At 43.4% G+C, this 26,262-nt stretch overlaps 1 pseudogene; it reads left to right on the forward strand.

The window, feature by feature from the left end:
* LOC121557538 lies at positions 1–24,877 on the forward strand (annotated as a pseudogene).
* The last annotated feature ends 1,385 nt before the right edge of the window (positions 24,878–26,262 follow it).

Consider the following 26,262-nt stretch of genomic DNA (forward strand, 5'->3'; position numbering starts at 1 on the left):
AATGAATACTACGCCAAGTCTGTGTACTGGTAAGTAGCTGGAGTCATTTTGAGAGACAAGCACTTCCGTGTTTTCTCAGTGTTGTATGTAGTTTAGGAAGACCCCCGTGTGACTTGGCTAATATTCTGTGTGTTTGACTTTCAGGGAGAATACCCTTCATGCTCTGAAACAGAGGAGAAACGCATCCAGCACAGGCTTCAATGTTCCCCTGGTTACTGAGCTGGTAGGAGGGACTATCTAGCTCTCATACATACACACACACTCCCACACACTCTCACACACTCCCTCTCCTACAGACACATGCTCTTGTGCCATGATAGGGAATACGTTGTTTACTTTGAACGTAAACTAACTCTGTCTGTCTTTAGGACCCTGACGCCCCCATCAGACAGAAGCGTCCCCTGGCAGACCTGGACAGAGAGAATGACGCCAGGCTGCTGAAGTACCTGTTCACCCTCCTCAGAGCGGGCATGACTGACGAGGTGAGACACCGGCCGCCTCCCAAATAACACCCTATTCCCTGTGTAGTGCACTACTTCTGACCAGAGACCTCTTGGCTCTGGTCAAAAGTACTGCACTATACAGGTAATAGGGGTGTTATTTGAGACAGATCTCAGTACGGCGCCACCTGGTGGACGGGAGGGTATACTGAGCTGATTTCTAGTCTCAATGACGTGTTTGTGTGTAGGCCCAGAGGCTTTGTAAGCGCTGTGGACAGGCATGGAGGGCTGCTACTCTGGAGGGTGGAAGCTTCTACCACGACCCCAACATCAACGGAGGTCAGTTCTCAACCTTACACTCTCACCCCAACAGATGTTTAACACAAGTAGGGCTGTGGCGGTCATGACATTTTGTCAGCCGGTGATTGTCAAGCAAATAACTGCCGGTCTCACGGTAATTGACTGTTTTAATTAACATACAAATGTTTAGCATCTCCTGGCTAACATTCATAGCCTACAAGCCATTGATGCAGACCTTTTGGAACATCTATATTTAAAAAAAGTCTACTAAATCCATGTAATATAGCCTACACCGTCACAATAAATCCATTATTTATTTTAGACAGGTCTAAAGAAGCATGATATGAAGAAAATGTAGTCTATTTCAGAAGAACAGAATAGCATACTCTGAGTCGTCCTTATGTTATGCCCTGATCTGGCTATGCCATATGGCTGTGGGCTACACTAGTTCATTTAGCAGACAAGATCTGCTTAGAAATCCTGTGGCATTATTTTATATTATTTTATAGTAATGAAGAATACAATTGAACAAAGCTGAATAGAATAGAGAGGATATTTTCTCCAAACGATTTGAGGGAGTGTGCACATGCGGCAAAATAAATCATTTTCCAGTGGTTCAGTTTCATGCCAGCCAGGTAGGCTATACTCCTGTTGTAAAGAGAAGCCATGTGCTTAATATTAGGAAAGTTGAGAAATAAATATAGTAGGCCTAGCCTATAGAAAGCTGATGGGATCCTCCTCTTTTTAATAGAGGCCATCACTATGTTTTCTCACGCAATTGCCTATAGAAATGTTGAGCAACGTGAGCTCATGGGCTCTCATGAAGTGTTTGATTAGATTTTCGATTACATTTGCATTAATGTCAGAGTGATTAGAGGGACAATAGAGTGCTGAGGACCAGGTTGTTAGCAAGTTTGGTAGGCTACTAATGACCAGCAGCAGCATCAGAGCTTGGAGAAGCCTAATTACCGTGACTAAAAACACTCACGTGAAATGTGACTGCGGTCATGACTTGTGGCGGTAATCCGGTCCCCATAACAGCCCTAAACGCAGGTCCCTATGTATGGTCTGGAATGGAACTGAGGGGTGTGTGAGTCCAGGCGGTGCAGAGCTGCTACCAGTGGAGGGGAACCCTCACCGCTGTTTATGGAAGGTGTGCTGCTGGAGGATGGCTGACACGAACACGTCAGCAGATATGAGAGAGCCATCTACGCTGCTCTGAGTGGGAACCTCAAACGGGTATGTAGTGTGGTGTATCTCCCTAAGCCCCCTCTCTGGGTGGTGTCAGGTGGAGGAGGGTGGTGTCAGGTGGAGGAGGGTGGTGTGTCTCAGGGAAGGTGAAACGCCTTGTGAAAGTAAACCTATAACAGCAATGTTCACATAAGAGAGGACTATCCTCGACTGGTAATGGCCAGGACTATCCTCGACTGGTGATGGACTGATATGTCTCTCTCTCTCTCTCCTCTAGCTGCTCCCAGTGTGTGAGTCGTGGGAGGACAGTGTGTGGGCCTACTTCAGGGTCCTGGTAGACTCTCTGGTGGAACAGGAGGTCAGGTCCTCAGGAATGGGCAGCGAGGAGCTGGAGGAGCTGCCACAAGAATACCTGGAGGCCAAGTAAGATCCCCAGCCTCTAGTAGGTAGCCTTACCCAGGGACAATATCCTTTAGTGGGCAGCCCTGCCTAGAGAATACAGTGGGGAAAAAAGTATTTAGTCAGCCACCAATTGTGCAAGTTCTCCCACTTAAAAAGATGAGAGAGGCCTGTAATTTTCATCATAGGTACACGTCAACTATGACAGACAAAATTAGAAAAAAATATCCTGAAAATCACATTGTAGGATTTTTTTAATGAATTTAATTGCAAATTATGGTGGAAAATAAGTATTTGGTCAATAACAAAAGTTTCTCAATACTTTGTTATATACCCTTTGTTGGCAATGACACAGGTCAAATGTTTTCTGTAAGACTTCACAAGGTTTTCACACACTGTTGCTGGTATTTTGGCCCATTCCTCCATGCAGATCTCCTCTAGAGCAGTGATGTTTTGGGGCTGTCGCTGGGCAACATGGACTTTCAACTCCCTCCAAAGATTTTATATGGGGTTGAGATCTGGAGACTGGCTAGGCCACTCCAGGACCTTGAAATGCTTCTTACGAAGCCACTCCTTCGTTGCCCGGGCGGTGTGTTTGGGATCATTGTCATGCTTAAAGACCTAGCCACGTTTCATCTTCAATGCCCTTGCTGATGGAAGGAGGTTTTCACTCAAAATCTCACGATACATGGCCCCATTCATTCTTTCCTTTACACGGATCAGTCGTCCTGGTCCCTTTGCAGAAAAACAGCCCCAAAGCATGATGTTTCCACCACCATGCTTCACAGTAGGTATGGTGTTCTTTGGATGCAACTCAGCATTCTTTGTCCTCCAAACACGATGAGTTGAGTTTTTACCAAAAAAGTTCTATTTTGGTTTCATCTGACCATATGACATTCTCCCAATCCTCTTCTGGATCATCCAAATGCACTCTAGCAAACTTCAGACGGGCCTGGACATGTACTGGCTTAAGCAGGGGGACACATCTAGCACTGCAGGATTTGAGTCCCTGGCGGCGTAGTGTGTTACTGATGGTAGGCTTTGTTACTTTGGTCCCAGCTCTCTGCAGGTCATTCACTAGGTCCCCCCGTGTGGTTCTGGGATTTTTGCTCACCGTTCTTGTGATCATTTTGACCCCACGGGGTGAGATCTTGCGTGGAGCCGCAGATCGAGGGAGATTATCAGTGGTCTTGTATGTCTTCCATTTCCTAATAATTGCTCCCACAGTTGATTTCTTCAAACCAAGCTGCTTACCTATTGCAGATTTAGTCTTCCCAGCCTGGTGCAGGTCTACAATTTTGTTTCTGGTGTCCTTTGACAGCTCTTTGGTCTTGGCTGTAGTGGAGTTTGGAGTGTGACTGTTTGAGGTTGTGGACAGGTGTCTTTTATACTGATAACAAGTTCAAACAGGTGCCATTAATACAGGTAACGAGTGGAGGACAGAGGAGCCTCTTAAATAAGAAGTTACAGGTCTGTGAGAGCCAGAAATCTTGCTTGTTTGTAGGTGACCAAATACTTATTTTCCACTATAATTTACAAATAAATTCATTAAAAATCATACAATGTGATTTTCTGGATATTTTTCTCAATTTGTCTGTCATAGTTGACGTGTACCTATGATGAAAATTACAGGCCTCTCTCATCTTTTTAAGTGGGAGAACTTGCACAATTGGTGGCTGACTAAATACTTTTTTTTCCCCACTGTACATCCTCTAGTAGATAATACCTGGAGGCCAGTAAGATCCCCATCCTCTAGTAGAGGCAGCGGAGGGCTGGGTATCAGGACCCTAACCTTCCTCAGTGCATCAGCTTATATTTCTAAATGCAAATGGTAATATTTCTCCCTTTTCACTCCAGCTGGACACTAGAGAAGGTGTTTGAGGAGCTGTTAGCAACAGAGTCAAAGGTGAGCATATGTTTGTCTGCTCTGTCAAACTAGCTATGTGTGTACATCAGACCAGTCTGCTAGCTGTGTACATCAGACCAGTCTGCTAGCTATGTGTGTACATCAGACCAGTCTGCTAGCTATGTGTGTACATCAGACCAGTCTGCTAGCTATGTGTGTACATCAGACCAGTCTGCTAGCTATGTGTGTACATCAGACCAGTCTGCTAGCTGTGTGTGTACATCAGACCAGTCTGCTAGCTGTGTGTGTACATCAGACCAGTCTGCTAGCTATGTGTGTACATCAGACCAGTCTGCTAGCTATGTGTGTACATCAGACCAGTCTGCTAGCTATGTGTGTACATCAGACCAGTCTGCTAGCTATGTGTGTGTACATCAGACCAGTCTGCTAGCTATGTGTGTACATCAGACCAGTCTGCTAGCTATGTGTGTACATCAGACCAGTCTGCTAGCTATGTGTGTACATCAGACCAGTCTGCTAGCTATGTGTGTACATCAGACCAGTCTGCTAGCTATGTGTGTACATCAGACCAGTCTGCTAGCTATGTGTGTACATCAGACCAGTCTGCTAGCTATGTGTGTACATCAGACCAGTCTGCTAGCTATGTGTGTACATCAGACAGTCTGCTAGCTATGTGTGTACATCAGACCAGTCTGCTAGCTATGTGTGTACATCAGACCAGTCTGCTAGCTATGTGTGTACATCAGACCAGTCTGCTAGCTATGTGTGTACATCAGACCAGTCTGCTAGCTATGTGTGTACATCAGACCAGTCTGCTAGCTATGTGTGTGTACATCAGACCAGTCTGCTAGCTATGTGTGTGTACATCAGACCAGTCTGCTAGCTATGTGTGTACATCAGACCAGTCTGCTAGCTATGTGTGTACATCAGACCAGTCTGCTAGCTATGTGTGTACATCAGACCAGTCTGCTAGCTATGTGTGTACATCAGACCAGTCTGCTAGCTATGTGTGTACATCAGACCAGTCTGCTAGCTATGTGTGTACATCAGACCAGTCTGCTAGCTATGTGTGTACATCAGACCAGTCTGCTAGCTATGTGTGTGTACATCAGACCAGTCTGCTAGCTATGTGTGTACATCAGACCAGTCTGCTAGCTATGTGTGTACATCAGACCAGTCTGCTAGCTATGTGTGTACATCAGACCAGTCTGCTAGCTATGTGTGTACATCAGACCAGTCTGCTAGCTATGTGTGTACATCAGACCAGTCTGCTAGCTATGTGTGTACATCAGACCAGTCTGCTAGCTATGTGTGTACATCAGACCAGTCTGCTAGCTATGTGTGTACATCAGACCAGTCTGCTAGCTATGTGTGTACATCAGACCAGTCTGCTAGCTATGTGTGTACATCAGACCAGTCTGCTAGCTATGTGTGTACATCAGACCAGTCTGCTAGCTATGTGTGTACATCAGACCAGTCTGCTAGCTATGTGTGTACATCAGACCAGTCTGCTAGCTATGTGTGTACATCAGACCAGTCTGCTAGCTATGTGTGTACATCAGACCAGTCTGCTAGCTATGTGTGTGTACATCAGACCAGTCTGCTAGCTATGTGTGTACATCAGACCAGTCTGCTAGCTATGTGTGTACATCAGACAGTCTGCTAGCTATGTGTACATCAGACCAGTCTGCTAGCTATGTGTGTGTACATCAGACCAGTCTGCTAGCTATGTGTGTGTACATCAGACCAGTCTGCTAGCTATGTGTGTACATCAGACCAGTCTGCTAGCTATGTGTGTACATCAGACCAGTCTGCTAGCTATGTGTGTACATCAGACCAGTCTGCTAGCTATGTGTGTACATCAGACCAGTCTGCTAGCTATGTGTGTGTACATCAGACCAGTCTGCTAGCTATGTGTGTGTACATCAGACCAGTCTGCTAGCTATGTGTGTACATCAGACCAGTCTGCTAGCTATGTGTGTACATCAGACCAGTCTGCTAGCTATGTGTGTACATCAGACCAGTCTGCTAGCTATGTGTGTACATCAGACCAGTCTGCTAGCTATGTGTGTACATCAGACCAGTCTGCTAGCTATGTGTGTACATCAGACCAGTCTGCTAGCTATGTGTGTACATCAGACCAGTCTGCTAGCTATGTGTGTACATCAGACCAGTCTGCTAGCTATGTGTGTACATCAGACCAGTCTGCTAGCTGTGTACATCAGACCAGTCTGCTAGCTATGTGTGTACATCAGACCAGTCTGCTAGCTATGTGTGTACATCAGACCAGTCTACTAGCTATGTACACTACCGTTCAAAAGTTTGGGGTCACTTAGAAATGTCCTTGTTTTCGAAAGAAAAGCATTTTTTTTTTGTCCCTTTTTAAAATAACTTACTTGATCAGAAATACAGTGTAGACATTGTTAATGTTGTAAATGGCTATTGTAGCTGGAAAAGGCTGATTTTTATTTTTTTAATGGAATATCTACATAGGCGTACAGAGGCCCATTATCAGCAACCATCAGTCCTGCGTTCCAATGGCACGTTGTGTTTGCTAATCCAAGTTTATCATTTTAAAAGGCTAATTGATCATTAGAAAACCCTTTTGCAATTATGTTAGCATAGCTGAAAAATGTTGTGCTGATTTAAAGAAGCAATAAAACTGGCCTTCTTGAGACTAGTTGAGTATCTGGAGAATCAGCAATTGTGGGTTCGATTACATGCTCAAAATGGCCAGAAACAAATAACTTTCTTCTGAAACTTCGTCAGTCTATTCTTGTTCTGAGAAATGAAGGCTATTCCATGCGAGAAATTGCCAAGAAACTGAAGATCTTGTACAACGCTGTGTACTACTCTCTTCACAGAACAGCACAAACTGTCTCTAACCAGAATAGAAAGAGGAGTGGGAGGCCCCGGTGCACAACTGAGCAAGAGGACAAATACATTAGTGTCTAGTTTGAGAAACAGATGCCTCACAGGTCCTCAACTGGCAACTTCATTAAATAGTACCTGCAAAACACCAGTCTCAACGTCAACAGTGAAGAGGCGACTCCAGGATGCTGACCTTCTAGGCAGAGATGCAAAGAAAAAGCCATATTTCAGACTGGCCAATAAAAAGATAAGATTAAGATATGGCTTTTTCTTTTCAACTCTGCCTAGGTCAGCATCCCGGTGAAGGGAGTAGTACACAGCGTCGTACGAGATCTTCAGTTTCTTGGCAATTTCTCCCATGGAATAGCCATAATTTCTCAGAACAAGAATAGACTGACGAGTTTCAGAAGAAAGTTATTTGTTTCTGGCCATTTTGAGCCTGTAATCGAACCCACAATTGGTGACGCTCCAGATACTCAACTAGTCTCAAGGCCAGCTTTTTTTTTGCAAAAGGGTTTTCTAATGATCAGTTAGCCTTTCTAAAATGATAAACTTGGATTAGCAAACACAACGTGCAATTAGAACACAGGACTGATGGTTGCTGACAATGGGCCTCTGTAGGCCTATGTAGATATTCCATTAAAAATCAGCCGTTTCCAGCTACAATAGCCATTTACAACATTAACAATGTCTACACTGTATTTCTGATCAATTTAATGTTATTTTAATGGACAACAAATTTGCTTTTCTTTCGAAAACAAGGACATTTCTAAGTGACCCCAAACTTTTGACCGGTAGTGTACATCAGACCAGTCTGCTAGCTATGTACATCCGACCAGTCTTACGGACTCCCATAGTCCTGTGAAAGACCCTGAATGTCTCCTTCCTTCTTCTCCACAGAAAGTCCTGGAGGAGACTAAAGAACATTACCACATCATCCAGAAGTTAGTCATCCTGGGAGACCTGGATGGTGAGTCTGTTAATAACCTTAAAGTAACGGTTTTAGTGTTTCCACATATTTATGAAATATGACCTATAATTAATTACAATGTGAGTGAAATAGTTTTCCTTACTATTGTTTAATTATGTTAAAAAGCAGCCAATGAAGATTTTCACTGGACTGTTACTTTAAATCCATGGCCATGTCTGTGTCAGCCTATGGAAAGACTGTACAGACAGACAAAAGTCATGAGGTAGTCAGTCAGTATCCAGTTGGACTTTGTGGTTCTGGTTACTGCAGGTATGTTACTGCTTTATGAAATGGTCCCAGTATAAAACAGTATTTTGTGTGTCAGGTCTCCTGGAGGAGTTCAGTAACTGGTTGACCAGGAGTCCAGCTCTGCCCTCTCACCTGTTGCTGTTCTACCGTAGCCTGGGCATGCAGCTCAAGGTATCATCTACACACAGAGAGAGAGAAACACACTTTTGCTGTCATACACCTATATAAAGATCAACCATTCCTCACACACACCACCTTCCACAATCCACATATCCGTTCCCCCCCTACCCCTAATCCCTCCACTCATGTTCTCCCCCCCCCCCCTAATCAGGAGGAGGTATCGGTGGATGTCCTGAAGGCCTACGTCTCTCTGTTGATGAGGGAAAAGCAGGTTGACCTGATCGCCTTCTATGTCAGTCACCTGCCGTCAGACATTGCCACCGCCCAGTACGCTCACTTCCTAGAGGAGGTCACTGAGGCTAACCAGAGACAACGCTGTCTGGAGCTGGCCAGGGAGGCAGGTCAGTGTCTCACACAGAGGTTGCTGGGATGGGTGGGGGGGTTCCTTTAGTCTAAAGCAGGGGTGTCAAACACATTCTTTCCCCGCGGGCCACATTTGGTCTTCACAGAGGTCCAGAGGACCGCACTTAAAATGTATTATATTTCCTCGCCATTTAAATTTGCTGGAAAGAAGTCCTCTATCATCACTTCTGGAATTTCCGATGCTTCCCGACTGTCTAGCTTTTGGTTCGATGACTGTTATCAAGCTGGACAGAGTGAAGAGACTATAAATGACTGTTATCAAGCTGGACACAGTGAAGAGACTATAAATGACTGTTATCAAGCTGGACACAGTGAAGAGACTATAAATGACTGTTATCAAGCTGGACACAGTGAAGAGACTATAAATGACTGTTATCAAGCTGGACAGAGTGAAGAGACTATAAATGACTGTTATCAAGCTGGACACAGTGAAGAGACTATAAATGACTGTTATCAAGCTGGACACAGTGAAGAGACTATAAATGACTGTTATCAAGCTGGACACAGTGAAGAGACTATAAATGACTGTTATCAAGCTGGACAGAGTGAAGAGACTATAAATGACTGTTATCAAGCTGGACAGAGTGAAGAGACTATAAATGACTGTTATCAAGCTGGACAGAGTGAAGAGACTATAAATGACTGTTATCAAGCTGGACACAGTGAAGAGACTATAAATGACTGTTATCAAGCTGGACACAGTGAAGAGACTGTAACTGTAGGTTCATTATCATTTCTACACAGTTTTGATTAGGTTTTAGTAATTTCAATGTCGATTTTAAGATTGTTTATCTCCCCAAAAAGCAAATAAAAAATACATAGAAGATAAATTAATACACATACTAAATACTCAAATCTCCAGCGGGGATGGAATGGGCCCCCCTGGTCTAAAGCTACAGTCAGTCTGACATGCATCTGAGATTCGACAACCGGCAATTAAATTAGGTTCGTACATATGATAAAATTGACCATGCAGACTTTCGCTTTTCTGCAGCTATGGACTGTAGGAAGGTGGGGGAAAAAAAACAATGTCTGTTAAACTTGCAATATGTAAATGTTTGTGCAACCTGACCAAATGCACATAGAAATCTGAGTTATAGATCTGTCGTTCTCATTGAAAGCAAGTCTAAGAAGCGGTAGAGATCTTCTATGTGCGCTTTTTCTATGCTCCCGTAGATGGTACAATGGTTCTCTACACTATACTGGCTTGTTTTGTCATATAAACTGAAATTAGGCAAACTATTAGAATTTTAGCATCCAGGAAATGGCGGGCGATTTCTGCATATTGCGCCTTTTCAAAGGTACAGGTATCTAACTGTTGTGTTGTGGTCAGGTCTGGACGTGGCAGCGGTCACTAAGATGGTGATGGAGAACATCAGAGAGAGACACTGAGGAGTTCGCTCATCATGACCTCACCCCTGCACTGGACACTGGCACCTCAGTGGTACGAAACACACACACTGGCACCTCACCGCTACGAAGGGAAACACCAACACCATGTGGTCATGTTAACCCTGTACCTCCCTACCCCCCAGGAGGACCATGTGGTCATGTTAACCCTGTACCTCCCTACCCCCCCAGGAGGACCATGTGGTCATGTTAACCCTGTACCTCCCTACCCCCCCAGGAGGACCATGTGGTCATGTTAACCCTGTACCTCCCTACCCCCCGGGAGGACCATGTGGTCATGTTAACCCTGTACCTCCCTACCCCCAGGAGGACCATGTGGTCATGTTAACCCTGTACCTCCCTACCCCCCAGGAGGACCATGTGGTCATGTTAACCCCTGCCTCCCTACCCCCCCAGGAGGACCATGTGGTCATGTTAACCCTGTACCTCCCTACCCCCAGGAGGACCATGTGGTCATGTTAACCCTGTACCTCCCTACCCCCAGGAGGACCATGTGGTCATGTTAACCCTGTACCTCCCTAACCCCCAGGAGGACCATGTGGTCATGTTAACCCTGTACCTCCCTACCCCCCAGGAGGACCATGTGGTCATGTTAACCCTGTACCTCCCTACCCCCCCAGGAGGACCATGTGGTCATGTTAACCCTGTACCTCCCTACCCCCCAGGAGGACCATGTGGTCATGTTAACCCTGTACCTCCCTACCCCCCAGGAGGACCATGTGGTCATGTTAACCCTGTACCTCCCTACCCCCCAGGAGGACCATGTGGTCATGTTAACCCTGTACCTCCCTACCCCCCAGGAGGACCATGTGGTCATGTTAACCCCCTGTACCTCCCTACCCCCCAGGAGGACCATGTGGTCATGTTAACCCTGTACCTCCCTACCCCCCAGGAGGACCATGTGGTCATGTTAACCCTGTACCCCCCCAGGAGGACCATGTGGTCATGTTAACCCTGTACCCCCCCAGGAGGACCATGTGGTCATGTTAACCCTGTACCTCCCTACCCCCCAGGAGGACCATGTGGTCATGTTAACCCTGTACCTCCCCCAGGAGGACCATGTGGTCATGTTAACCCTGTACCTCCCCCACCCCAGGAGGACCATGTGGTCATGTTAACCCTGTACCTCCCTACCCCCAGGAGGACCATGTGGTCATGTTAACCCTGTACCTCCCTACCCCCCCAGGAGGACCATGTGGTCATGTTAACCCTGTACCTCCCTACCCCCCCAGGAGGACCATGTGGTCATGTTAACCCTGTACCTCCCTACCCCCCAGGAGGACCATGTGGTCATGTTAACCCTGTACCTCCCCCAGGAGGACCATGTGGTCATGTTAACCCTGTACCTCCCTACCCCCCCAGGAGGACCATGTGGTCATGTTAACCCTGTACCTCCCTACCCCCCAGGAGGACATGTGGTCATGTTAACCCTGTACCTCCCTACCCCCCAGGAGGACCATGTGGTCATGTTAACCCTGTACCTCCCTACCCCCCCAGGAGGACCATGTGGTCATGTTAACCCCTGTACCTCCCTACCCCCCAGGAGGACCATGTGGTCATGTTAACCCTGTACCTCCCTACCCCCCAGGAGGACCATGTGGTCATGTTAACCCTGTACCTCCCTACCCCCCAGGAGGACCATGTGGTCATGTTAACCCTGTACCTCCCTACCCCCCAGGAGGACCATGTGGTCATGTTAACCCTGTACCTCCCTACCCCCCCCAGGAGGACCATGTGGTCATGTTAACCCTGTACCTCCCTACCCCCCAGGAGGACCATGTGGTCATGTTAACCCTGTACCTACCCCCCAGGAGGACCATGTGGTCATGTTAACCCTGTACCTCCCTACCCCCCCCAGGAGGACCAGAGGAAGATTGATGTGATAGGCCCTTTTCACGTGACGTCAGACAACTTCCGTTCTGCCGCGATGCAGGTTATGTTTACATCCGGTGTCGCTTAGGAACGCTTAGCTAGTAGCACATCATTATGGAGTTCACCCAGTCCCTTTCACATCTGCCACCAATACGACTTAACGACGTAGAACGACTTGCTGACAAGTGGTCCCTTACTTCAAGATCGAAGCTTGATAAAGGCTACAAGTTCTTCGTTGAAGGTTACCTGTTTGATTATGAAGGTACGTGTTTATCTTTATTTAGCTTAAATTAGCCCTATGCTAGCGAAGGTTATGAGCTGACGAGTTTCTGTTTTGCAGCCTCTTTTTAATATTACTGCTGTTTGTATCGACCGTAAGATAAGAGTCAGTAATGTATTAATGGCTAATGCTGCGCCCTTTCTCCCAATCACTGTATTGAAACAGTCTCAAGTGTAGTTAACGGTGAGGTGACAGTGAGAGGGCGATGTTACAGGTCCATGAAGAAAAATGAGGAGGCTCATCGGCTTCAGGTTTCTCAGATAAACAGTTCTCTAACATTATGATAAGATAGGTTAAGATAGATAAGTTTTCTTTTTGTTGTGTTTTGCTGCGGTTGCAGATTTAATAAGAATGATTCCACAAAGTTCCACTGTGGATCAGTTTGTTTCTCAGTCTGAGCTCTGATTTTGTATCATTAAACTTAATACACAACGAAATTCTTACAAACCGATGTGGGTTGTTGACGGCAATAAAGACTGGGAAAGATTCTGTGATAACTCAAAATGTTCAAATTTTCGATAAGTGTTGGCACTACTTGTCAAAGGTTTCAGAACAGCCAATTTTTCTTAATTAAAAAAGAAATTGGGTTTTGAAAATTGTGTACAGTAGTTTATAATGAAACGCAGAAAAAATGTTTTGTAAGTACAGCACTAATTGTTATGTCTCTATGAACAGGTTACACTAGACTCTGCAGAGGTTCCTGTGGTACTCAATCACATGTCATGTTCCTGCTCTGCTGGGAAAGCACTATGTAATCACATAGTAGCACTTCTTTTCAAAGTGCTCACTATGTTACCATGGGCTTTAAGACAGTGCCATTGCCTCTGTCATGCACCAGCGCACTGCAGACCTGGCACCGGCCTAGGACACAGGTCAGATATTATTTGTTACACTGATGCAGAACTTTGCAGTTTGTATTGACTTTTGACAATGTATTGTTCATCATTATTATATCACAGGGAATTGTACCAGAGGCCACCAATGATATGGCGGTGTGTAAACCAGCGGCTAAGAAAAAAACAAGTGTCAGAGCTGGAGTGAAGTGCACACTGTACCGAGCCTATGATGGTGAGTCTGAATGAGCCCCCGCCTGTACTAGAGCACAAAGACTTTAGTGCATTTCTAAAATAATACAAACATAAAAGTGATTATTATTTGTTACTTTTTATATAGACTTTCAGTGGATATTTTTTTATTTGTATTAGAAGCATGTACGAGACTGGATGAGTGTGGTTGTCTTTTTTAGTGAAAAAGATAAGGTGGCATTTAATGAAATCTAAACTTGACATTTCTCACTTTCATGCCAGGGCCTATTCCGGATCCTCACGTCATGGCCAGTGCTGAGAAACTGAAAGACATCCGTCCACAACCAGGGATTTGCAAATTGCTGCACGGGCTTGAGGGCCTTAATTTGGTGGACTCTAAATTTGGCCCTGTGCCATTTGGGTCTGTGCTTTCTTACCAGTGCCCTCTAGAATTAAGTAGAGATATTATTAAACACCCTGGTGCCAGTGAGTTTCCTCAGTTGCCTATTGAAGGTTACAACTTTAAATTTCCCATTGATTTTGAGCCCAACTACATACAACAATGTCATTTGGACAGCCTGATTGTGTCAGAGGGAGATGTCTGCTGCTATTGAAGCAGAAACAAGAATGCAGTCAGAATGCCAGCTGTGGAGCCAGGTACGCAAACCCCGACTGACAGCCAGCAGATTCCGTGAAATATGCCATGTTAGGGGAGTTGTCTGCCAAGGCTTTGGCAACCCGCATTCTGAGAGGAACTCCTCAGACAGCTGCTATGAGAAGAGGTTGGATCTGGAACCTGAGATAGAGGCAATATTCTGATTTTTGTGATGTCTCTCTGAAACAATGCGGGGTCATCATCCACCCTGATTCACCTCACCTTGCAGCCAGCCCGGATGCTAAAGTCTTCTGCCCAACAGAAGCACCACCATTTGGTCTTGCTGAGGTTAAGAGTTGCGATGTTGAAAATGTTACCCAAGTTAAACACCTGATCACAGTTAAAGGCCAGGCCTGCCTTAAGAAGAGCCACAAATACTACTATCAGGTTCAAGGCCAACTCGCCTTAAGCGGACTTCAGTGGTGTGACTTCATTACAGATACCCGCACTGACTTCACAGTTGAGAGAATCTTTAGGGATGAGGAGATTATCCACTCAATGCGACAGAAGCTTGATCATTTCTATTATAACATCTACATGGATGTCTTCTTAAGTTATAAAACATAAGGCAGAATTTTTGTGTAAATAGTGTTAAGGTAAATGTGGAAGGTGAACCTTTGACATTTTTTTTCTTTAACTGCAAATTAACTTGTCATATACTGTATATCTCCTATGTACTGAAACACACATTTTGAAAAGGATTGTGATGTAAATGTCGACATGTTTTTCTTTAACTGCAAATGAACTTAATTGTGTTATATACTGTATATCTATGTATTGAAATACAAATTTTGAAAAGGATTGCGATGTTGTAAATGCTCTTACCAAAATCAAAAAGGATTGGAAGCAGTTGCTTGCAAACATATATTTAATAGTTCCATCAGTGCCATGACACATAAGCACATAACATGGTTAATAGTTGGATATTTTTACAATATATCACATTAGGTTCATTAATAGCTATGAAAAAGTTATTACCCTTAACAAAAACATACAGTATAACATTAGATCAATTAAATTACCAACAAAGTTAATTCCATATTTACATTTTTTTGTACATACAATACAGTAATATAAAAGTACTTCTATTTACAGCCCATCTAGCTTACTCAGGAAATATACAACTTCCAGTTGACAAAAACATCAGACTGGTTTGTCTCCTTTAATGTCAAGAGGTCCCTGATAGTTCGACATGAGGCAGCAGATGGCCCACAGCTGATTCACTGAACCCACTGTGGAAAGAGGAACAAGCCCATCCCAGATATGGTACTCCTTCACCCTCCGTATGGCCCTCTCGACTAAAATCCTCAGCCGGGGCGATGGCCTGGGTCTTAAGAGTGTCCTCCCTGCTGAGCTGAGGAGATTTTTTCAGTGGAGGGATGACGAGTGTTGCCCCCACTTCTGACAACATCCTCTCGATCAGGAAACCCTTGTCCGCCATTAATTCATCTCCGGGCTGAAGTAAATGCAAGATCTGACATTTCCGTGTTATTTCCATGTCGGAGAGATGGAGCCTGTGTAGAGCTTTTGATACAAATGTGATAACACCACATGGAGCTACACCAATCAGCCCTTTAAAGGTGGTGTGATTTTTGTAGCTCGAAAAGGTTTCTGACTGTAGTGAGAGGGAGGATGGTGTTTCACAGCGGATCTCGGTGCAGTCTACTATAACTCTCACCTGAGGGCAGTAGAGCTTGAACTTATCAGGCATTGTGGCCTGCACCTGCTCTCTTGTCATCCACACCGGCAGTGAGCCAAGAACCTGGTAAAGGTAGCTAGTCCATGTTAAAATGATGCGGCTAACTGTGGACAGGCTGACCTCAAAGATGGTAGACAAGGTTTTCTCCTGAAGCCCAGCTGCAACACGACACAGAAACATAAATAGTTCATCAATAAGTGGAAGTTTTCGGTGAGGGCTAGGTGTCACATGTGCCGTTTGCTGTGCCTTAGACCAGTATACAAGCCGTGAAGCAGAGGGATAAACAGAATCCCAAAACACAGTGAAGACCTCCTTTGAGCTGAATCGTGTGTAGTAGCGATAGTCCTCATCTGTGACACAAAAATTAAAAAGGAGTGGATGCTGCTTCTTAACTGTCAGGTGCTGGATCTCAATTTCTAGGGACAACACTTGCAGCTCCAACTCTCGAATTCTTTGAGTAGCACTGTCCAGTTTACCTTAAAAAAAAAAAAAAGCATACATGTTGGTAGGTTAGTTATTACTCATCTATCCCATCCCATTTTCAATAAATAAAACTGAAGAAGCTTCTAAGATGGATGAGGTTTAAAACGCCAAGTCTTTTCACAGAGAGACCAGTTACTCCAAATCGTAGTATAAAATAGTATTTTTACTTAACTGCCATATACTTTTACTTTTTTTGCCAAACAGATACATGGTTACTCTTATTTGTAATACTAACCAGGAGAAGGACGGCAGGCATAGTCGTGATCGTTTGTCACTGCAGGCAAAGCACCCTCTGTGCTGTCAGGCATCTCATGATCAGAATCATCCAGGACAGCAACACCAAGACGCTTTCTTGCTCGCTGGTAAACTGACTCCCGAGCTTGTGAGATTAACCATATGCTTGTCATGATACATTTTGGTAATCACTTTTCAGTCCCTAAAATGACAAAATGTAGCAGCTATATTGCATCAGGATTAAATTATTAAACATTTTGTACAAGTAATATATTATTGGATTACAGTAGTATTACGTTTAACGCTGTCTACCTATCCTTACCCCAATCATTCCAGTGGAATCTAGACGGCACTGATCCCTGTTTAATACGGATCCGTCCACTGGCCGATGTGTATCTATCCTCAGGGGAAAGTGCTGAATGCAAACAAAGGTGCTCCCACGAAGAATCTTAAAACTTGGTCCCTCATCTCTCCTGATCGCCCTCACCCAACGGGCACGTATTTCTCCATCAACAGGGAAATCGTGGAAACTCAGATACGGGAATTTCTGTTTGTTGTTTGAACAAAATGGTACACTGCAATAGCATCTTCTCGAAGATTGTGCCATGCTTCGGTGTTGGATGGGATACTGTTGCGATACAGACACCGGGAGAAAAGAAACAGCTAAATTAACATTCAGCTTTGACCAGGAATCAATATTTATCTAGCTATCATGCACAACAGTATTTGAATAGGTGAGTTACTATACATTCAGGAATAAACTAACTGCCTAACAAAGGGTTAGATAGCTAGCTAAGTAAACTTGTTACATTACAGCCAGGCAGCAATGTAACGCTACCTTTTAACGTTATCGGTATCTGGTACTAAGTTGTTGTTAGCTAACGTTAGCCCACTTTTAAGTAACTAAGGCAGTGAACAATTATGAATTAACAATAACGTTAGCAAGTTACAAACCATTGCATATACGTAAACATTATTACTCTTAACTTTACTAATTTAACTTAAACGTACCTTTTGGAATTTCTTCAAGTAGCTAGCTTGCTAGTTAGTGGTCAACAGTTGTATTTTCGTTGAGAAGTCTCAGGTTACGGGCGAACGGAAGTGAAGTTAACCTGCTACGCGGAAAGGCGGAAGTTAGATGACGTCATCGTGAAAAGGGCATATTGATTGGCTGGTGTTTGACCCCGCCCAGAGAGCTGAGGCCCTCAAACAGAGCAACGCCATCATGAGGAAGTTCCTGGGTACGTTACACACACACTCACGGTTCTGAAACAGATCAATGCTTCCTGTGTGAGGTAGTCCCTTTCCCATACTACTAACACATGCCCATACAAACATTGCATTGTATTGGCTACCTTTTGAAAATCTCCCTCTTTTTCAACCATGCTGTTGACCCATTGCTATCTCTCCTCTCTCTCTCATCTCCTCCAGCCTCTAAGAAACACGATGCAGCCAAGGAGGTGTTTGGTAAGGTCCCAGAGGACTCAATGAGGGAGATATACAGCCAGTGGGAGGAGCTAGGCCTGGACACGCCCCTTCCTGCAGAGGATGAGAACGCCATCAGGGAACACCTGTGTATCCGCGCTTACCTGGTGAGGGGACAAGCTCTCGCAGCACTGTGATTGACTCGTCTGTTTATTAAACGTTTTTAGAGGGGACTCCTGTAGTTGTATAAGGTGTGTGTGTGTGTGTGTGTGTTACCCCCCCAGGAAGCTCATGAGGCGTTCAATGAGTGGTTCCATCACATGAACTCCCCCCCTCAGAAGCCCAGCCCCCCCGGCCCAGGCCAAGTTCACTGAGAAGGTGGCCTTCGAGATGAAGGAGAAGGAGTACCAGGTACACAATACACTCTGATCCCAGATCAGTCTCTGTGTTACGGTAGAACTGGTGAGGAGTTTAATTTGTTAGAGTAGCTGATCCCAGATCAGTCTCTGTGTTACGGTAGAACTGGTGAGGAGTTTAATTTGTTAGAGTAGCTGATCCCAGATCAGTCTCTGTGTTACGGTAGAACTGGTGAGGAGTTTAATTTGTTAGTGTAGCTGATCCCAGATCAGTCTCTGTGTTACGGTAGAACTGGTGAGGAACAATACACTCTGATCCCAGATCAGTCTCTGTGTTACGGTAGAACTGGTGAGGAACAATACACTCTGATCCCAGATCAGTCTCTGTGTTACGGTAGAACTGGTGAGGAACAATACACTCTGATCCCAGATCAGTCTCTGTGTTACGGTAGAACTGGTGAGGAGTTTAATTTGTTAGAGTAGCTGATCCCAGATCAGTCTCTGTGTTACGGTAGAACTGGTGAGGAGTTTAATTTGTTAGTGTAGCTGGTCCTGGATCAGAGGAAGAACGCTAATGCTAGCAACGCTATTATTTAGCGTAACAGCCTATTGACTAAATTTAAAAAAAAAGGTGTGTTAAAGTGTGACCTCCTCTCCTGTAGATGGAACACGACAACTGGACCGGCCGTCTGGAGGCTCTGACTGAAGACGTGAAGGAGAGAATCTACAACGTCCTGCTGTTTGTGGACGGGGGCTGGATGGTCGACGTCAGAGAGGTGTGTGTCTGTCTGTAACTGAGTATTACCGTTAGTGATTGGTGGCGTGAGGGCTCAGCGCTAGGTTAGCGTTTGAGCCTGTATTAGCTCTGTCTCCAGTACAACTGTGTTATTTCTAGGTACACATTATTACTTCTACCACTTGTTCTATTCCAGGATACGGAGGAGGACCCAGAGAGAGGCCACCAGATGGTGCTGCTCCGTAGACTCTGTCTGCCCATGATGTCCTTCCTGTTGCAGACAGTACTGCAGAGAACACAACGCCACCAGGAGAGTCTCAGACTGGCTGATATCATCGCCTCAGACCAACACCGCCTCTATGAGGTCTGTACTGTAGTCTAGAAATTATATTTCTATGGTCTGCGCTGGAGTCTGACCTGGGCTGAGGGCATCTCAATTCAGTCTACAGTGGCTTCATCCTCTCCCCTCTCTGTCTCCTTTCCTTTGTCTGCCACCATCTGCTTCTCAAGTCTACTGTGACTTCAAGGAAACACTATTGAGATTCACCTAATAGTCTAGTGTGGCTTCCTCTCTTCCACGTCATCTGACACTTGTCCAGTTCTTTCACATCAGTGCTGATGAAGCGTTATAGCTCAATACAATATCAACACCATCTCACAGCATTATAGCTCAATACAATACAACACCATCTCACAGCATTATAGCTCAATACAATATCAACACCATCTCACAGCATTATAGCTCAATACAATACAACACCATCTCACAGCGTTATAGCTCAATACAATATCAACACCATCTCACAGCATTATAGCTCAATACAATACAACACCATCTCACAGCATTATAGCTCAATACAATATCAACACCATCTCACAGCATTATAGCTCAATACAATATCAACACCATCTCACAGCATTATAGCTCAATACAACACCATCTCACAGCATTATAGCTCAATACAATATCAACACCATCTCACAGCATTATAGCTCAATACAATATCAACACCATCTCACAGCATTATAGCTCAATACAATATCAACACCATCTCACAGCATTATAGCTCAATATCAACACCATCTCACAGCATTATAGCTCAATACAATATCAACACCATCTCACAGCGTTATAGCTCAATACAATACAACACCATCTCACAGCATTATAGCTCAATACAATATCAACACCATCTCACAGCATTATAGCTCAATACAATACAACACCATCTCACAGCATTATAGCTCAATACAATATCAACACCATCTCACAGCATTATAGCTCAATACAATATCAACACCATCTCACAGCATTATAGCTCAATACAATATCAACACCATCTCACAGCATTATAGCTCAATACAATATCAACACCATCTCACAGCGTTATAGCTCAATACAATATCAACACCATCTCACAGCGTTATAGCTCAATACAATATCAACACCATCTCACAGCGTTATAGCTCAATACAACACCATCTCACAGCATTATAGCTCAATACAACACCATCTCACAGCATTATAGCTCAATACAATACAACACCATCTCACAGCATTATAGCTCAATACAATACAACACCATCTCACAGCATTATAGCTCAATACAATACAACACCATCTCACAGCGTTATAGCTCAATACAATATCAACACCATCTCACAGCATTATAGCTCAATACAATATCAACACCATCTCACAGCATTATAGCTCAATACAATACAACACCATCTCACAGCATTATAGCTCAATACAATATCAACACCATCTCACAGCATTATAGCTCAATACAATATCAACACCATCTCACAGCATTATAGCTCAATACAATATCAACACCATCTCACAGCATTATAGCTCAATACAATATCAACACCATCTCACAGCATTATAGCTCAATACAATATCAACACCATCTCACAGCATTATAGCTCAATACAATATCAACACCATCTCACAGCGTTATAGCTCAATACAATATCAACACCATCTCACAGCGTTATAGCTCAATACAACACCATCTCACAGCATTATAGCTCAATACAACACCATCTCACAGCATTATAGCTCAATACAATACAACACCATCTCACAGCATTATAGCTCAATACAATATCAACACCATCTCACAGCATTATAGCTCAATACAATATCAACACCATCTCACAGCATTATAGCTCAATACAATATCAACACCATCTCACAGCATTATAGCTCAATACAATATCAACACCATCTCACAGCATTATAGCTCAATACAATATCAACACCATCTCACAGCGTTATAGCTCAATACAATATCAACACCATCTCACAGCGTTATAGCTCAATACAATATCAACACCATCTCACAGCATTATAGCTCAATACAACACCATCTCACAGCGTTATAGCTCAATACAACACCATCTCACAGCGTTATAGCTCAATACAACACCATCTCACAGCGTTATAGCTCAATACAACACCATCTCACAGCATTATAGCTCAATACAATATCAACACCATCTCACAGCATTATAGCTCAATACAATATCAACACCATCTCACAGCATTATAGCTCAATACAATATCAACACCATCTCACAGCATTATAGCTCAATACAATATCAACACCATCTCACAGCGTTATAGCTCAATACAATATCAACACCATCTCACAGCATTATAGCTCAATATCAACACCATCTCACAGCATTATAGCTCAATACAATATCAACACCATCTCACAGCGTTATAGCTCAATACAATACAACACCATCTCACAGCATTATAGCTCAATACAATATCAACACCATCTCACAGCATTATAGCTCAATACAATACAACACCATCTCACAGCATTATAGCTCAATACAATATCAACACCATCTCACAGCATTATAGCTCAATACAATATCAACACCATCTCACAGCATTATAGCTCAATACAATATCAACACCATCTCACAGCATTATAGCTCAATATCAACACCATCTCACAGCATTATAGCTCAATACAATATCAACACCATCTCACAGCGTTATAGCTCAATACAATACAACACCATCTCACAGCATTATAGCTCAATACAATATCAACACCATCTCACAGCATTATAGCTCAATACAATACAACACCATCTCACAGCATTATAGCTCAATACAATATCAACACCATCTCACAGCATTATAGCTCAATACAATATCAACACCATCTCACAGCATTATAGCTCAATACAATATCAACACCATCTCACAGCATTATAGCTCAATACAATATCAACACCATCTCACAGCGTTATAGCTCAATACAATATCAACACCATCTCACAGCGTTATAGCTCAATACAATATCAACACCATCTCACAGCGTTATAGCTCAATACAACACCATCTCACAGCATTATAGCTCAATACAACACCATCTCACAGCATTATAGCTCAATACAATACAACACCATCTCACAGCATTATAGCTCAATACAATATCAACACCATCTCACAGCATTATAGCTCAATACAATATCAACACCATCTCACAGCATTATAGCTCAATACAATATCAACACCATCTCACAGCATTATAGCTCAATACAATATCAACACCATCTCACAGCATTATAGCTCAATACAATACAACACCATCTCACAGCATTATAGCTCAATACAACACCATCTCACAGCATTATAGCTCAATACAACACCATCTCACAGCATTATAGCTCAATACAATACAACACCATCTCACAGCATTATAGCTCAATACAATACAACACCATCTCACAGCGTTATAGCTCAATACAATATCAACACCATCTCACAGCATTATAGCTCAATACAATATCAACACCATCTCACAGCATTATAGCTCAATACAATACAACACCATCTCACAGCATTATAGCTCAATACAATATCAACACCATCTCACAGCATTATAGCTCAATACAATATCAACACCATCTCACAGCATTATAGCTCAATACAATATCAACACCATCTCACAGCATTATAGCTCAATACAATATCAACACCATCTCACAGCATTATAGCTCAATACAATATCAACACCATCTCACAGCATTATAGCTCAATACAATATCAACACCATCTCACAGCGTTATAGCTCAATACAATATCAACACCATCTCACAGCGTTATAGCTCAATACAACACCATCTCACAGCATTATAGCTCAATACAACACCATCTCACAGCATTATAGCTCAATACAATACAACACCATCTCACAGCATTATAGCTCAATACAATATCAACACCATCTCACAGCATTATAGCTCAATACAATATCAACACCATCTCACAGCATTATAGCTCAATACAATATCAACACCATCTCACAGCATTATAGCTCAATACAATATCAACACCATCTCACAGCATTATAGCTCAATACAATATCAACACCATCTCACAGCGTTATAGCTCAATACAATATCAACACCATCTCACAGCGTTATAGCTCAATACAATATCAACACCATCTCACAGCATTATAGCTCAATACAACACCATCTCACAGCGTTATAGCTCAATACAACACCATCTCACAGCGTTATAGCTCAATACAACACCATCTCACAGCGTTATAGCTCAATACAACACCATCTCACAGCATTATAGCTCAATACAATATCAACACCATCTCACAGCATTATAGCTCAATACAATATCAACACCATCTCACAGCATTATAGCTCAATACAATATCAACACCATCTCACAGCATTATAGCTCAATACAATATCAACACCATCTCACAGCGTTATAGCTCAATACAATATCAACACCATCTCACAGCATTATAGCTCAATACAACACCATCTCACAGCATTATAGCTCAATACAACACCATCTCACAGCATTATAGCTCAATACAATATCAACACCATCTCACAGCATTATAGCTCAATACAACACCATCTCACAGCATTATAGCTCAATACAATATCAACACCATCTCACAGCATTATAGCTCAATACAACACCATCTCACAGCATTATAGCTCAATACAATATCAACACCATCTCACAGCGTTATAGCTCAATACAATATCAACACCATCTCACAGCATTATAGCTCAATACAATATCAACACCATCTCACAGCATTATAGCTCAATACAATACAACACCATCTCACAGCATTATAGCTCAATACAACACCATCTCACAGCATTATAGCTCAATACAATACAACACCATCTCACAGCATTATAGCTCAATACAACACCATCTCACAGCATTATAGCTCAATACAATATCAACACCATCTCACAGCGTTATAGCTCAATATCAACACCATCTCACAGCGTTATAGCTCAATACAATATCAACACCATCTCACAGCATTATAGCTCAATACAATATCAACACCATCTCACAGCATTATAGCTCAATACAATATCAACACCATCTCACAGCATTATAGCTCAATACAATACAACACCATCTCACAGCATTATAGCTCAATACAATACAACACCATCTCACAGCATTATAGCTCAATACAATATCAACACCATCTCACAGCATTATAGCTCAATACAATATCAACACCATCTCACAGCGTTATAGCTCAATACAATATCAACACCATCTCACAGCATCTCTCCCTGTCACTGTATTGCTGTCTCCTCTTCCACTCTTCTACTTTCCCATCCTCTTCTTCTTTTTGCTAACTATGTTCTGTCTCTTCTCTCTCTCTGTCTCAGGTGTTCTCCAAAGATGAGCTGAGGAAGTTCCTTCAGAAGATGAGGGAGTCGTCTCTTCTCTTATTGGATAAGAGTCTGGACCCGCTGGGGTACGAGATCCAACCATAAATACACCCCACCTGGACATTTGTTTTCTTTTCTTTTTTATGTTCTTTTTATTTTTTTGCCAAATTTTATGTAATGGAGTGAATGATTTTCTGCATTTTTGTATAAAATAAAAGTGACTTGACTGAAATATTGTTTGTCTTTGGGCCGTGCACAGGCTGGATGCAAATCCGTATCTGAATCTAGAAGAGTATAAGGAAGGTTTGAGAGACCTTGTATATGTCTAGAATAAATAGTTTAGGTTATCGCCTTCAACTTTCCAAAGTCTCCACGGGGAGGCGCTGTAGGGCACTGACGTGGCTAGTTCTCTTCGCAGAAAAAACGGAAGTAAAGGTCGCTTCATCTGACGTCACTACTCCCGTTAAGTTGCAGCCAGGCTCTTTTTTTTTCCCTATATGATCAACATGCGATGGGAAAAGTATGAAAGCGTTGCACAACTGGCAGAGGGTAGACATTTTTGGAATGAGATGCTTGACGAGCAGATATCCACATGCTTTTGGTCATGTAGTGTATCTTGGTAATTACTTAGCTGAGTGTTGGACCACTCTTCCTAGACCAGTTTCATACGCTAATGATAGTGTCTGTGTGTGGTGATTCAGTACTGACTCTCAAAGGATCAGAGTGTTTGGTAAGGGGGGGCTGATGTCAGGGGGGAAAAGTGCTGCTTCCTGGCCACCCCACTCCTGTTTCTGTGAGAGCATGGGGTCTACCTTTGTCTGTGTGACATATGGCTGGGCGACAGGAGCCAGTCACTCCTTATCAGTGTCACATGGTCCAGAGCTTTGTCATACACCAACCCGCAGATTGTGTCTGTACATGTGCATGTGCAACAACCACTGTTTGTGATATATTATGTATATTATGTAAATGGTGTGTGTGTGTGTGTGTCACCATCTCATACTGAGAGATATGGGGTTGAGAGAAGCAGAGAAGAGCGAAAGGTAGTGAAATGGTTGCCTGACGAGAAATTGTGGGCCATTGTACAAAACAAAGTCATGAGCAATTGGATCGTCTCTAACCAATCAGAGTATACAAGCCAGTGACGTGATTTATGAATCATGTTGGCCCAACCTGTCGGTTTCTTGGACCAATCAGAATGGTCAGAATGTGATCGCTAGAAGACGTCGGAGAGGAAAACAAATCCAGACTCGTGGTAGAGAAGAAACGCAAGTGGGCGTGGCGTTGGGCCAGAGCCCAACGCCACGAAAATGGCTCTTTGATGGGAAAATGACCCAATCAAAGAGCCAGCATTACCAATGTTCTAGTAGAGTAGAAGATCTGTAGATCACAATGCTCCTTCAGCCACCCTACAGAGGCATATGTTCAGAATTCCTCTGGGACTCATGAAACTGTCCTTCAGGCTCATTGTATAAGCTGTTGTCTCTGGCCGCTGGGTTTCAGTGTCAAACTGCTCTAAAAGGCCATGGCAGACTT

Source organism: Coregonus clupeaformis, unplaced genomic scaffold, assembly GCF_020615455.1.
Source record: "Coregonus clupeaformis isolate EN_2021a unplaced genomic scaffold, ASM2061545v1 scaf2086, whole genome shotgun sequence".
Classification (NCBI taxonomy): domain Eukaryota; kingdom Metazoa; phylum Chordata; class Actinopteri; order Salmoniformes; family Salmonidae; genus Coregonus; species Coregonus clupeaformis.